Source organism: Nesoenas mayeri (assembly GCF_963082525.1).
Source record: "Nesoenas mayeri genome assembly, chromosome: W".
In the NCBI taxonomy this organism is placed as follows: Eukaryota; Metazoa; Chordata; class Aves; order Columbiformes; family Columbidae; genus Nesoenas; species Nesoenas mayeri.
In genome coordinates, this window is record NC_137553.1 from 13,377,416 (window position 1) to 13,391,772 (window position 14,357).

Here is a 14,357-nt window from a genome sequence, read left to right on the forward strand (position 1 = left end):
GAATCATAGAATCATAGAATGCTAGGGATTGGAAGGGACCTCGAAAGATCATCTAGTCCTATCCCCCTGCCGGAGCAGGAACGCCTAGGCCAGGTTACACAGGAACGTGTCCAGGTGGGTTTTGAATGTCTCCAGAGTAGGAGACTCCACAACCTCTCTGGGAAGCCTGTTCCAGTGCTCTGTTACCCTCACTGAGAAGAAGTTTCTTCTCAAGTTTAAGTGGAATCTCTTATGTTCCAGCTTAAACCCATTACCCCTTGTCCTACTATTGCTTGTCACCGAGAAGAGCCTGGCTCCATCCTCGTGACACTCACCCTTTGTATATTTGTAAACGTTAATAAGGTCATCCCTCAGTCTCCTCTTCTCCAAGCTAAAGACACCCAACTCCCTCAGCCTTTCCTCATAAGGGAGATGCTCCACTCCCTTAATCATCTTCATGGCTCTGTGCTGGACTCTCTCCAGCAGTTCCCTGTCCTTCTTGAACTGAGGAGCCCAGAACTGGACACAATATTCCAGGTGTGGTCTCACCAGGGCAGAGTAGAGGGGAAGGAGAACCTCTCTTGACCTACTAACCACACCCCTTCTAGTACACCCCAGGACACCATTGGCCCTCTTGGCCACAAAGGCACAGTGCTGGCTCATGGTCATCCTGCTGTCCACCAGGATTCCCAGGTCCCTCTCCCCTACACTGCTCTCTAATGGATCATTCCCCAACCTATACTGGAACCTGGGGTTGTTCCTGCCCAGATGCAATACTCTACACTTGCCCTTGTTATATTTCATTAAATTTTTCCCCGCCCAGCTCTCTAGCCTGTCCATGTCACGCTGGATGGCAGCACAGCCTTCTGGCATGTCAGCCCCTCCTCCCAGCTTGGTGTCATCAGCAAACTTGCTGATACTACACTCTAGTCCCTCATCCAAGTCATTGATGAATATATTGAACAGTACTGGCTCCAGCACCGACCCTTGAGGCACTCCACTAGATACAGGCCTCCAACTGGACTCTGCCACATTGACCATGACTCTCTGGCTTTTTTCATTAAGCCGGTTCGCAGTCCAGAATAGGAAGAGTAAAAGCTAGAAAACTCATGGGTTGAGATAAAAATAGTTTAAGAGGCAGAGAAGTGGAAGAGTAAAGAAAGAAAAGGAAGAAAAAAACCCCATAACATAACAAAACAAAACAAAAAAATCAGTCACCATGTCCCACAACTAGACCAATGCCCAGCCAGTCTACAAGGAAAAAATGGCTACCTACGTAAAACCTTTCTTCCTTCTGTTTTATTGCTGAGCATGACATTTACATCTCATGGAATATCCCTTTGGTCAGTTTGGTTCATTTGCCTGGTTGTGTCCCCTCCCAACTTCTTGTGTACCCTCAGCCTACTCACTGTGGGGGCAGAGTGAGAAACAGAGAAGACCTTGATGCTATGCAAGCACTGTTTAGTAATAGCAAAAACATTAGTGTGATATCAACACTACTTGGGTCAGATATACAAAACACAGAAACAAATGAACTGCTGTGAAGAAAACTAACTCCATCCCAGCCAGACTCAGTAAAGATCTGTATAAGGGTATATGGAAGGAGAGCATCTGCTCCTTTAAGGGTAACTGGTCAAGGACCTTTTTCAGTGCAAAAAAGGAATAATAAGAAAAGGAGAAAGCCATAAGCCAGAACATGCAGGGACACAAATCTGCCTGACAAATCATAAGGGAGGTAGTGATGAGAAATAAACCTGGTCAGTCACACTGATTGATGAGTACATATGAGAGTGGGAAAGGTATCCAGCAAGATTATCTGACTGGGGACCTGGTCAAATGGGATACTAAGGGAAAAAGAGGGAAACCAGAAACAAAAAAAATATGACAAATATGACAAAACAAATATGGAGACTGTGGGACATTTGAGGGATTTTCTTGAAGTTGATGTGTGGATGGGTTTCTATTAGATGGAGATTTGTTATTAAACTAGCCAGGCCCAAAGGAATTTCAAGGCCACCTTGGAAAGCTGGAAACGACGTAAATCAACAGACCTATTAGCAGTGAGACTTGGGCGTGTGGACAGCTTGTGAACATAGACAATATCCAATCAGCTAATGCACGCTTGGAGTGTGGACGCGTGATCAGGAAATAACTGCATATATAAGGAGGCTTGTTTCTGTAATAAATGGCTTCACTTGAATTCATATTGGATTGTGCAGAGTTCATGATTTTTTGCCCTTGCAGGAGACAATGACAAGAAAAAAACCAACAAACCTCACCAGTCACACTAATTAATGGGCTATGAAGAAACTACAGGCACCACTTCCAGGAAGATCAACCTGGACTTTGCAACTCATAAAATTGTAAACCTGAGGGGATCCCAGACTGGAAGTGGTGAGGTAAGCAACAGAACTGTACAAACCCATGAAGGGACATGCATGGGGAAGAGGAAGCAAGAGGGAACAGAGTAGTAGGGCAGACAGAAAAGGGTATAAAAGGGGCCAGTCTCATGTAAAATGAGGCCAGTCAGTATGCTTGTCTGGCTGAGCCCTGTGCCTGATCACTGCAGTCCATGCTATCTTCTTATATCTTCTTATTAAATCTTTTCTTACCTATCTCTGTGCATAATCTTGTTCTCTATCCCATGTGTACGTGTGCTGCAAGGACTAAGTGCCAGCTCCTGATGAGACCTGTGTATGTGACTGAAAATTGGTACCAGACTGGGTGTGTATGTGCCCCTGGACTATGGTGCCAGCTACTGGAGCAAGTGGGGTCTCTGTGTCAGGTACTGGAGTGAATGGTGGTCTCAGCCTCCAGCTACTAGGCCAGGAATGGTGTGTGATCCAAAACCTAGCTACTGGGAAGGATCAGCATGAGCGAAGCGAGTGAGGGACTCCACATCTATGGCTGGAGCAGAGCCACAGGTCAGAGCCCATGTGTTTCCCTGAATTAGCCAGACCAGCATGGGGGGAGTGAATATGTGGCTCAACCTAACATATAGTATAAAAACTAAACAACTAACAAAAGAATTTCTAAGAGATCAATAGACCTGAGCTGGCTTCAACCCATGTATTCCTTCCTGGCAACTGGGGCCATCCCGCATCATGATGGCAAGCATATTACAGAGATCAGTAGTGGGGATCACACTGGTATTGTGATATAACTGTGTATTGCAATTTTCATATTTTGCTAAGTGTAACTTACATTTGTATTGCATTTTCAGTATATTTTGTATGACTCTGAAAAATCAGAAATCCCATGTAACATCAAGTATTGTCAAATAAGTAAATTTGATATTAAATATTGCACCCTCCATGTGTGGAATATTTAAAAGGACCTGGTCACAGAGTATTGGACTCTGACAGGAGCGCATGTGGGATGAGTGTGTGTGTGTCTGCTAGCAAGCATCAAGGTGGACTAGCCAGCAAGTAAGGGACCTGTGAAGCGGGTAAGAAGACCTGGTATCCAGGCAGTGGTATACCAGCATGAAAGCTCAGGACTCCTAAATAGCGTTTCAAAACATCTTACAATTGGGACATCTTAACCGAGCATCTTTGAATTTAGGAATGTTCTAATGATATCTTTTTTTGCATCTGAAGATCTGAACTCTTGATGTGTTCTACTAAAATCAAGCAAAGTTTTATGTCTTGCCTGTCCTCAATCTAAAATATTTTCCCCATAACTGCTACTGTTTTTAATGTTTTTAATGTGAATATGTTGTATGAACAGTCTCTCTGTACCTTCTCAAAGAGAAGCTGACTCAAAGTTCCTATTCTTTTTCTCTAATCTGGTTAAGTAGTGTGAAAATAAGGTGATGATTAATCTGATAGACCGGTCAGCCTCACCTCTGTCCCTGGGAAAGTAATGGAACAGCTTATCCTTGGTGCCATCTCAAGGCCTATCAAGGATAAGAGGGTTATTAGGGGCAGTCAGCATGGCTTTACCAAGGGTAAGTCATGCTTGACCAACCTCATAGCCTTTTATGAGAATGTAACAAGGTGGATGGATGATGGCAGAGCAGTGGATGTGGTCTACCTTGACTTCAGTAAAGCCTTTGACACAGTCTCCCACAGCATCCTCACAGCTAAGTTGAGGAGGTCTGGTCTAGACAATAGAGTAGTGAGGTGGGTTACAAACTGGCTTAAGGAGAGAAGCCAGAGAGTGGTAGTCAATGGTGCGGAGTCTAGTTGGAGGCCAGTATCTAGTGGAGTGCCTCAGGGGTCTGTACTGGGGCCAGTATTATTCAAGATATTCATTAACGATTTAGACGAGGGAATAGAGTGTACTATCAGTAAGTTTGCTGATGACACTAAGCTGGGAGGAGTGGCTGACACGCCAGAAGGCTGTGCTGCCATCCAGCGGGACCTGGACAAACTGGAGAGTGGGGCGGGGAATAACCTAATGAAATTTAACAAGGGAAAGTGTAGAGTCCTGCATCTGAGCAGGAACAACCCCAGGTTCCAGTATAGGTTGGGAAATTACATATTATAGAGCAGTGTAGGGGAGAGGGACCTGGGGGTCCTGGTGGACAACAGGATGACCATGAGCCAGCACTGTGCCCTTGTGGTCAGGAAGGCCAATGGCATCCTGGGGTGTATTAGAAGGGGGGTGGTTAGTAGATCGAGAGAAGTCCTCCTTCCCCTCTACTCTGTCCTGGTGAGACCACATCTGGAATATTGTGTCCAGTTCTAGGCCCCTCAGTTCAAGAAGGACAGGGAACTGCTGGAGAGGGTCCAGCGTAGGGCAACAAAGATGATTAAGGGAGTGGATCACCTCCCTTATGAGGAAAGGCTAAGAGAGCTGGGTCTCTTTAGTTTGGAGAAGAGGAGACTGAGGGGTGACCTTATTAATGTTTATAAATATATTAAGGGTGAGTGCCACGAGGATGGAGCCAGGCTCTTCTCAATGGCAAACAATGATAGGACAAGGGGTAATGGGATCAAGCTGGAACACAAGAGGTTCCACTTAAATTTGAGAAAAAACTTCTTCTCATTAAGGGTGACAGAGCACTGGAACAGGCTGCCCAGGGAGGTTGTGGAGTCTCCTTCTCTGGAGACATTCAAAATCCGCCTGGACATGTTCCTGTGTGATCTCACCTAGGCGTTCCTGCTCCAGCAGGGGGATTGGACTAGATGATCTTTTGAGGTCCCTTCCAATCCCAAACATACTGTGATACTGTGATAACCTGATTAATTATCTTTCCATTTTAGATTTTGATCATGAGTAGAAAGAAGAATCCTTTTACTCTGTAAATACATTACTCTGTAAATATATTTTATTACATCATCTCATATCACTTTTTTTCCTTTTTAATTCTGGACTGATTTTTCATATTAACTACCTTCAGTCAAATGTAGTCATTTGATCTCTTGATCAGTTGAACGCATCTCTCATTTTCTTTGTGTCAAGGGGACATTTCCTGTTTTTTTATTTATTAAAATAGATGTTTTGTTCAAATTAGTAAGGCACATTGTTTTGGTACCAGCATCAGAGGAAGAAGAGAAGGGGAGTGCAGTTTGTCTATATTTCATTTTTTATTCTCCCTCTTCTCCTTCTTCCCCTGTCCATATTGAACAGTTCTAAGCTATTTTCAACTGTGTATTTCAAAATTTTATACCACAAAAAGACTAATGGCAGGTTTTATGAAAAGAAGATTGTATTGAAGAAACTTGAGGAAGATGACTTCTAAATGAAGATATTATTTTCAGCGAAAAACTGAATGTTTTTGTTAATTTTAAAGGTAGAATGGAAAGTTGAAGACTGGGTCACAGAGAAATAATTTTTGTAGAAGGTAGGAACAATAGGATATTTAATAGATGGATGTGAATGTCAAGATTCTGTTGGAATAAGTAATTGAAAGCTCAAGTATAAACCTTACTTGGCTTGATTACTGAACTAGTAATACTCCAGTAGGTAGACATCTTGTGAGGCTTTCAAGTTAAAAAAATTGTGACACCTAGTTTCTTTTACCTCTAATAGACCCGTATTTTCAATAGTGAACTGATCCGTGGTTGCCTATTTAAGATATCTTACTTGTAGCACCTATTATTTGATATTCAGAAGTATTGGATGTCTTAAACTGCTGCCTTAAGAAATATGAGCTGTTGATACCTGTAATATGTGAAAATTCTTTCATTACCTGTGAAAGGAGGGCATTTTTCCAGTCTTGCAATGTCAACATAAAATCTATGCCTGTAAAGCACTTTTTGTTCAAGGCCATGTTGTATTCTAAATTTTTATGTTCATAGTGAATAAATATTAAAGTTTCATTTTATTTCTTCTAATTTTGTTGTTGCCTATCCTTAGTTCTATGGACACGTTACAGTAGAGCTGGCTGAATCGGCAGTGTGCCTAGGTGGCCCAGAAGACAAGTAGCATCCTGACTTGTATCAGAAATAGTGTGGCTAGCAGAACTAGGGAAGTGATCGTCCCCCTGTACTTGGCACTGGTGAGACCACACCTCGAATACTGTGTTCAGTTTTGGGCCCCTCACTGCAAGAGAGACATTGAGTTGCTGGAGTGAGTTCAAAGAAGAGCAATGAAGCTGGTGAAGGGTCTAGAGAACAAGTCCTATGATGAGCAGCTGAGGGAACTGGGGCTGTTTAGCCTGAAGAAAAGGAGGCTGAGGGGAGACCTTATTGCTCTCTACAACTACCTGAAAAGAGGTTGTGGCATGGAGGGTGCTAGTCTCTTCTCCCAAGTGGCAAGTATTAGGACAAGAGGAAAAGGCCTCAAGTTGTGCCAGGGGAGGTTTAGATTGGATATTAGGAAAAATTTATTCATTGAAAGGGTTGTCAAGCATTGGAACAGGCTGCCCAGGGAAGTGGTGGAGTCACCATGCCTGGAGGTGTTTAAAAGACACATAGATGAGGTTTATAGGGACATAGTTTAGTGGTAGACTTGGCAGTATTAGGTTAATGGTTGGACTTAATGATCTTAAAGGTCTTTTGAACCTAAATGATTCTATGATTCTATAATTGCTTCATTAAAAAGGATTAATTTTAGGTATAGATCATGTAACAGTGCTGCTGTTGACTCTGAAAGACTGCATAACTGAATAAAAAACATAACACTTCAGAAAGGTGGCATTTTTTAGTACATCAGTCTGTATAGTCACTGAAAAGTGAGTATCTTTAGAGGGCACCTCTGCTGGTAGTTCCTTTGTGATAAACTGAAGATTTATTTAATATCAGAAAATGCTGAATGACTTTAATTCATTGTCCTGGTTTTGTTAAAAACAAGTTTCTCTTTCAGTGAATTTTTTCCTGTCAGCTATAGCCTTCGTATTAACTGCATTTTCCTGGAGAACCAGACACATGTTTTGGTAAAATCTAGCAATGGAATGCAAACTTATTGATAAGCATGGATGGACATCTCGCGAGAGGGGCGACGAGGAACAACTGACCAACTGTGTATAACATTCCATTCACGTGAATACTTCATATAAAATGGGAGATCACGAGGATCTCGTCCCTTTTTTCCCTATGGCCGACATTAGGAGAGGACCTTGCTAGTCGTCCCTGCGAACTGAGGCCTAGTGAGAGACTGAATCCAGCTCTGGTTGGCTGCAGAGTCTAATCCAGGACTTTGGGTGCTGACTCTGCAGTTGCTGAGACTTTCAAGATTGGTTTTGTATATTTTGTATTATTTTCTCTATTCTTACTAGTAGCATTATAAAACATCTTTAATTTTTCCAACTCTCTTCTCTCTGTCCTTCTTTTTTCCTCCCAATCGCCTCTCCTGAGTGGAAGGGGGGAGAGGGAGGGGCAAAAAGGGGGAAGTGGGGGGGAAGAGGGGGTTAACAATACATCTGCCAGGGTTTTATTGTCACCCCGCAATCTTAACCCTCGACATTCATTCAACAACATTTTTAATATCTGTTCTTATATGCTTTCAGCTATATCTCTGCAAAAGCTACATTGAAAGTTGCTTTAGGAATCCAACCTTTTTAGGGCATAGTTTGTAGAGTTTTGCTTTTAAGTTTATTGTTTATTTTTTCTTTGATTTTGCAACAGTAAAGCTTGTGTTGCTTATAGAGATGTGGTGGGAGAGACTGAAAAAATCTACGAGCATAGAACTGTGAGTCAGAGACTAGAGAGTTCTCATTCCGGCTTCAATGTTTTGCATGGCTTTGGGGACATCTTGTTTAAATAATCTGCCCTTTTTTTCCCATTATTAAAATGGGAATGATAATGCTTGTGAAGGATACTGGGAGGTTGGTTTGATTAAAAATTTGAACTTCAGCATAGTTCCAAAAAAAAGTCAAAATAAGAGAGGTTGCTGAGTCACAGCAACAAGTTGTCCAGTCATTCATTGATTAGAAAGACTACTGCAAACAGATGTGACCTCAAGTTGACCAACTTGTTTTCATTGGAAGGAATAGCAGCAGTTTGCCTAGATTAGGGAATAACTTGTATCTTTGCCTTCATTTCTGTCTTGGCACCTTGAGTCCTACACTGTAATAAGTGACCTGAATAAAGAATGTGAAGTGCTGGGTATGTAGATGTGAGTAGCAGAAAGTTGTGTTTGGAAGATAATGTGAAATCAAGCACACTGGAGTTCTTGAAGGCACAGTGTTGGGTATTGATAAGGATCATGGCTGAAAACATTGTGGCGAAACTAGTTCAGCCAGAAGATGACACATTCAGAGCAGGGGGAACTGCGATCTACACATCAGCGACGAGCTAACGAGCCACAGATCAGGCCGGCTGACCGACCAGAGATGGAGGATGTGCTGGAGGGCACATAGCCCCATCTGATATGACCAGCTGGGCAAACAAAGGGGAAAAGTTGAGACCCTTTGACATGGCCCGGGATTTGTCGAGACTTGTTGATCTTTTGCAATCACCACTTCCCCCTGGATTTCTGATGACACAAAGGGGCAAAGCGGAGACCCCTCAACGAGGCCCAGGACTTGTCCAGACTTGTCCCTCTTTTGCAATCACCACTTTCCCCCCCCAGTCTTTCCTCTACTCTGGGAGCTATAAAAAACTCACAAAAAACAGCACCATAGGGAATACCAGCTCAGCCTCATCAAGGGAATACCTGTCTAATTCGGAGATCCTACCAGTCTCACTGGGGGGCCTACCAGTCTCACCGAAGGGAATACCAGCTCAGCCTTACCAGTGTTAGCAAACAGGACACATAACCACAGACGTAGTTATATGTGGTGCTTTTATTTCAGTGCTGGGAAACCAGGGGTTCGCACCCAAAGCTGGCTTCGACCACTGATTCGAACTCCACTACATTTATACAATTTGGTTACATACATATTCATTAGGGTTACAACATATGTATTGCATATTCATCAGACTACACCACTATTTCACAATATCAGTTGCAACACCTTGGAACTACTCTAAGCATGCGCAGTGTCCTCTGGTGGTCGTTCAGGGGGTCTTCAGGATGAAGTAAGGAGTCTTCTTCACTCGTGTACTTTTCACCTTTTGTCACTGCACATGCGCACTATTCCTATATTCATTATAAAATCATGTAAAATACTCAGATTTCTTAGATGTGCATCCTCAGCACATTCTATCCGTTCAAGATAAGATAAGGACTCCCTGAGAACTAACAGAACTAACTTTCAGAACTAAAACTTGTATACAACCTGTGAAATTTCAAGATAAGGTGAGAATCTTGGATACAGTTTACGAAAGCAAAATACAGCCAACTATAACATTTCCCCCCTTTGAAAATGCTTTTCTATTCCTAGACAATGCATTTTCACTTCATGATCGTAGTTGATCATTGATTGCTTTTAATTATGGCCGCGTGCGTTGCGTTCCTTCATAAGCCGGGGGGTTATCAAAAAGAGGGTTAATATAATTTCTGCTCAGAACAGTAAAAATACGATCATTCCTGGCGTTTGTTTGACTTATTAGGCGCTTAATGCAAGCATACAGCAAAAAGAGAAGAGCAACTAAAACTACAAGTAAAAAGAGGTTTTCCAATAACGAATATACCCATCCTCCCAAATTCAGATCAAATTTACTTAGTAAAGTTCCAATCCAGCTCTGTTCTGCATCTTATTTTTCCTTTTGCAATTCCTCTTCCGTTTGGGTTAGTTGGGAGATATCTTTCTCCACCTCAAGAGTTACATTCAGAATATGAATGCAACAATGATCAACCCTACCTTTTAAATATCCACAAACGCCATTTTCTTTTAGCAACATTTTGTCAAGTGCCATTCTATTCTGCAGAGTCATTCTGGTAGTAGCTTGCAATTGTATATTAAAATCTCGAAAACCCTTCTTAGTTATCCTTGCCAATCGTTCCATCTGCCCAATTAATTTGTCAATCATTTCTCTGTTTCTATAGGCTGCAATTGGTGCAAAGAAGGATTCTAGTGCCCAGCCGAGTTTAACACTACTTGATGGTTCGTGCCACACATCATCTTCATCTGTCTCTTGTTTGTGCCTAACTTGTAGAAGTTCTTGCCTATTCTTCAAGGGTGACTTTTTCCAAATGGGACACAGAGTTGGTAGCCCTAAAGTTATTTCCCTCACAGGTCCTGCTATTGGTAAATGTGTTGTCCAGGTCCCATCACTTAAGGCCCAAACTAAATGTTCCACACTTCCGATAACACCACTGCAATCAATTTTATTTCCATCAATGCCTAATTTGGTTGCTTCCTTCGGATCCAATTGTTTCTGACAGATGCAACCTGCAATCACTGCAACTTTAATGATGGATAGAGGTATCTCTTTCACATTTGTCTGGCAGGTTATTACCCGTGAGCAATTCCACCATGGTACTGTCTTTCCTCTTGTTACATTGGACCACCGTATACACCATGGGATTGCTTCACTATACTGATATTGTTGTACAGTACTCAATGTCCACATGTTATTCCATGATTCAGTTATATTTCGATCGTCCTGATCCTTGCATTCCCAATAGCCTCGCTCAACCTTTTCATATACTGTCTTTTTGGTCCAACTTTCTCTGAGAACTACCTTTCCTCTAAATTCCACTGGTTCGGGTCCTGTTTTTACCCATTGTTCAGTTGGCACTTGCTCTGTTTTAGTACGAGATTCGCACACTATCTTATCGGTTTTGTTTATTTCTGGTAAGGTCATAGATATCATTCCCCACTGTACTGGGTCTTTGGCTGATTTTGGGATGGGAAGGCAAGCAGTGATGCTACTGGCATTTTGGATCAGTGCAAAGTCTTGAATTAGTCCTATCACCAGATTCTCTGCCTGATTCTCTATACTCTGCACTACTTGTGGCATCTTTACATCTTCACCATCTCCTATAGCTCTTCATGACCTACTCAATTGTTCCCCAGCGACTTCGTAGAGTAGAGTGGCACTCTCTTCCTCAGACACCACATGCGTTCCTCTTTTAAGGGGTACTTCCTCGAGAGCAAGCAATCTAAGTATATATGCTACCAAGAACACGATACGATAACAAAAATTAGACATCCTGCGGTGTAATCTTAAGCGTGGTAAGACCTACTATTTGTGATTGCCACACCCTTGGGACTCTTTTCACTCGGGTGCAATGTATCCAGGAGTCTATTCCAATGACCTTAATTGCAGTAAATGTGGTTAAGAGCACTTGATAGGGTCCGTCCCAATGTTCTTTTAAGGGTTCTTCATTCCAGGTCCTTATATAGACCGTGTCTCCAGGCTCTATATCATGTACCAGATTCTCAAGCGCCAGCGGGCGATTCCACACTAGTGCAGATTTGAGTTGATTCAGTATTCTGCCAAGAGATAACACATAACTGTATAGATCCTGATTACCCTTTACATGTACACTCGGATTTGGATTAGGTGCTTCATATAGTTTGCCATACAGGATTTCGTATGGATTTACTGACATTCCGCTCCTAGGTTTAATCCTAATACGCAACACTGCTATTGGTAAGGCCTGAGGCCATTGAATTTTTGCTTCCTGACAAATCTTGCTAATTTGCCTTTTTAGGGTTTGATTCATTTTCTCCACTTGTCCACTAGACTGGGATCTCCATGGGGTATGTAATTCCCATTTAATTCCCAAACATCCGCTGACTTCCTTTACTAACTGTGCAACAAAGTGTGGTCCCCTATCAGATGATATTTCCAGTGGTACCCCAAATCTAGGGATTATTTCTTTTAGTAACCATTTTACAGTTTCTTTCGCCTGGTTGGTGTGACAAGGGAAAGCTTACGGCCATCCTGAAAAGGTATCTACCCCAACTAGTAGATATCTAAGCCCTCGAGTTCTGGGGAGTTCCGCATAATCTATTTGCCAGTAATCTCCGGGTTGTATGCCTGTCTTCATTTTCCCCATTTCTATTTTTCTTTTTACTAAAGGATTATTTTTCAGGCAAATTTCACACTTAGCTGTAATAGACTTTGCCATTGTTAACATCTGGACTGAGATAATCCATTTTCTCAGATATGTTACCAATGCTTCTGCACCCCAATGACACTTCTGATGCTCCACCTGAAGTATTCCTCTCATGATAGTAATTGGCACCACAACTTGTCCATTGGTGGTTACATACCACCCAGAACTATCCTTGCTGGCTTTTAACAGACCTGCCAATTTCTCGTCTTCTATAGAATATTTAGGTGGCTCCGAAGGTAATAAATCAATTGCTCTTACCTTCTGGGAGACAAGACCCACCATTGTCCAAACTTGTCGTGCTACTGATCAAGCTGTGTGATCAGCGAGCCGATTTCCTTCAATAATTTTCGATGTTCCACTCTGATGAGCTTTACAGTGCATGATGGCAACTTGCGATGGCTTTTGAACGGCATAAATCAAGTTTAATATTTCCTTCTGGTACTTGATGTTTGTTCCTTGAGAGGAAAGTAGTCCACGCTCTTTCCAGAGAGCTCCATGCACATGAACAACACCAAATACATATTTTGAATCAGTCCAAATATTGACCCTTTTGTCCTCACTGAGCTCCAATGCCCTAGTTAGGGCAATCATCTCAGTTTTCTGTGCTGATGTGTTTGGTGGTAGGGATTTGGCTTCAATTACTGTTTTGGCAGTAGTAATCGCATATCCTGCGTACCGCACTCCGCTTTCCACAAAACTACTGCCATCAGTAAAAAGTTCCCATTCCATCTCTTCCAATGGGGTATCCTTCAGAACAGGACGACTTGCGTGGGTGTATTCGATGACCTCCACACAATCGTGTTCCAGATTTTCTTCTTCAGTCTCAGCGTTTAAAAACACAGCTGGATTCATTAGGTTAGTTGTTTTTAGGATAACATCATCTTGTTCTGTCAAAATTGCTTGATATTTCATCATTCTACTTGGGGAAAGCCAATGGCCCCACTTTTGTTCCAATACAGCAGTCACCATGTGGGATACAAATACTTTGATCTTTTTCCCCATGGTCAGTTTCCAAACTTCCTGGATTAATATCACGGTAGCAGCCACCGCCCGCAAGCACGCCGGCCATCCAGCACTTAGCGGGTCAAGTTGTTTAGGGAAATAACCTACGGGCCTTTTCCAGGATCCCAGTCGTTGGTTTAATACCCCTAGGGCAAGTCTCTGTCGTTCATGTACGAATAACTGAAAGTCTTTACTTAAGTCAGGTAGGCTCAAAGCAGGTGCTTTTATTAAAGCTTGTTTCAGTTTTTGGAAAGCTTCTTGTGGCTTTCCCCACTCTAAGGTCTTATTCTTCTACGCCTCATATAAGGGTTTGGCAATAAGCCCATAGTCCATGATCCAGAGCCTGCATCATCCTGTCATTCCTAGAAAAGATCTCTGTCGCGGTTGAGACGGACAAATGACATGGACCAAGTTCCTTCAAGACTGAAGTAATAGGGTGCCATTTATTGCTACAAGTGCATTTTTATACAATTCTACCAGTTCATGTGTCTTTTCACTATTGGTTACAAGTTACAGCACTAACATCTCGTTGGTTAAACTTGCTATCATCCATGTTATTCTTCTATCCCCTTCTCTCTCACGGGTACAACTCCATACCTCCGGATACTCCTTTACTCCCATCCTTCTCAAGGGTAAATCTTAATATCTTCAAGGCTGATCTCTACTCCCATATTTTCTGTCAAGGATTCCACAGACCCGCTGGAGTTTCCCACAATTCCCCCTTTTTGTAATTGTGCTAAAAATGCTGCCCTCATTGTCCGCTGCAGGGGCCTTTGCAGCAGAGAAATCATGCATGGCAACATTAGTAACACAACTACAACAATCATCAAAACGATCAGTCCTGTTTTCACTACTGATAACAACCACCCTGAAAGCCCCCAGCTACTAAACAATTTATTCAACCAATCCCATCCATCATCAACTTGTAACTTCTGTACCCCTTCTTTCAACAATTGTATGCTTTTATGAATTGACTCAGAATGATCTGACAAGTTCATACAGCACATACCATCAAAATCTTCACACCCGTGCCC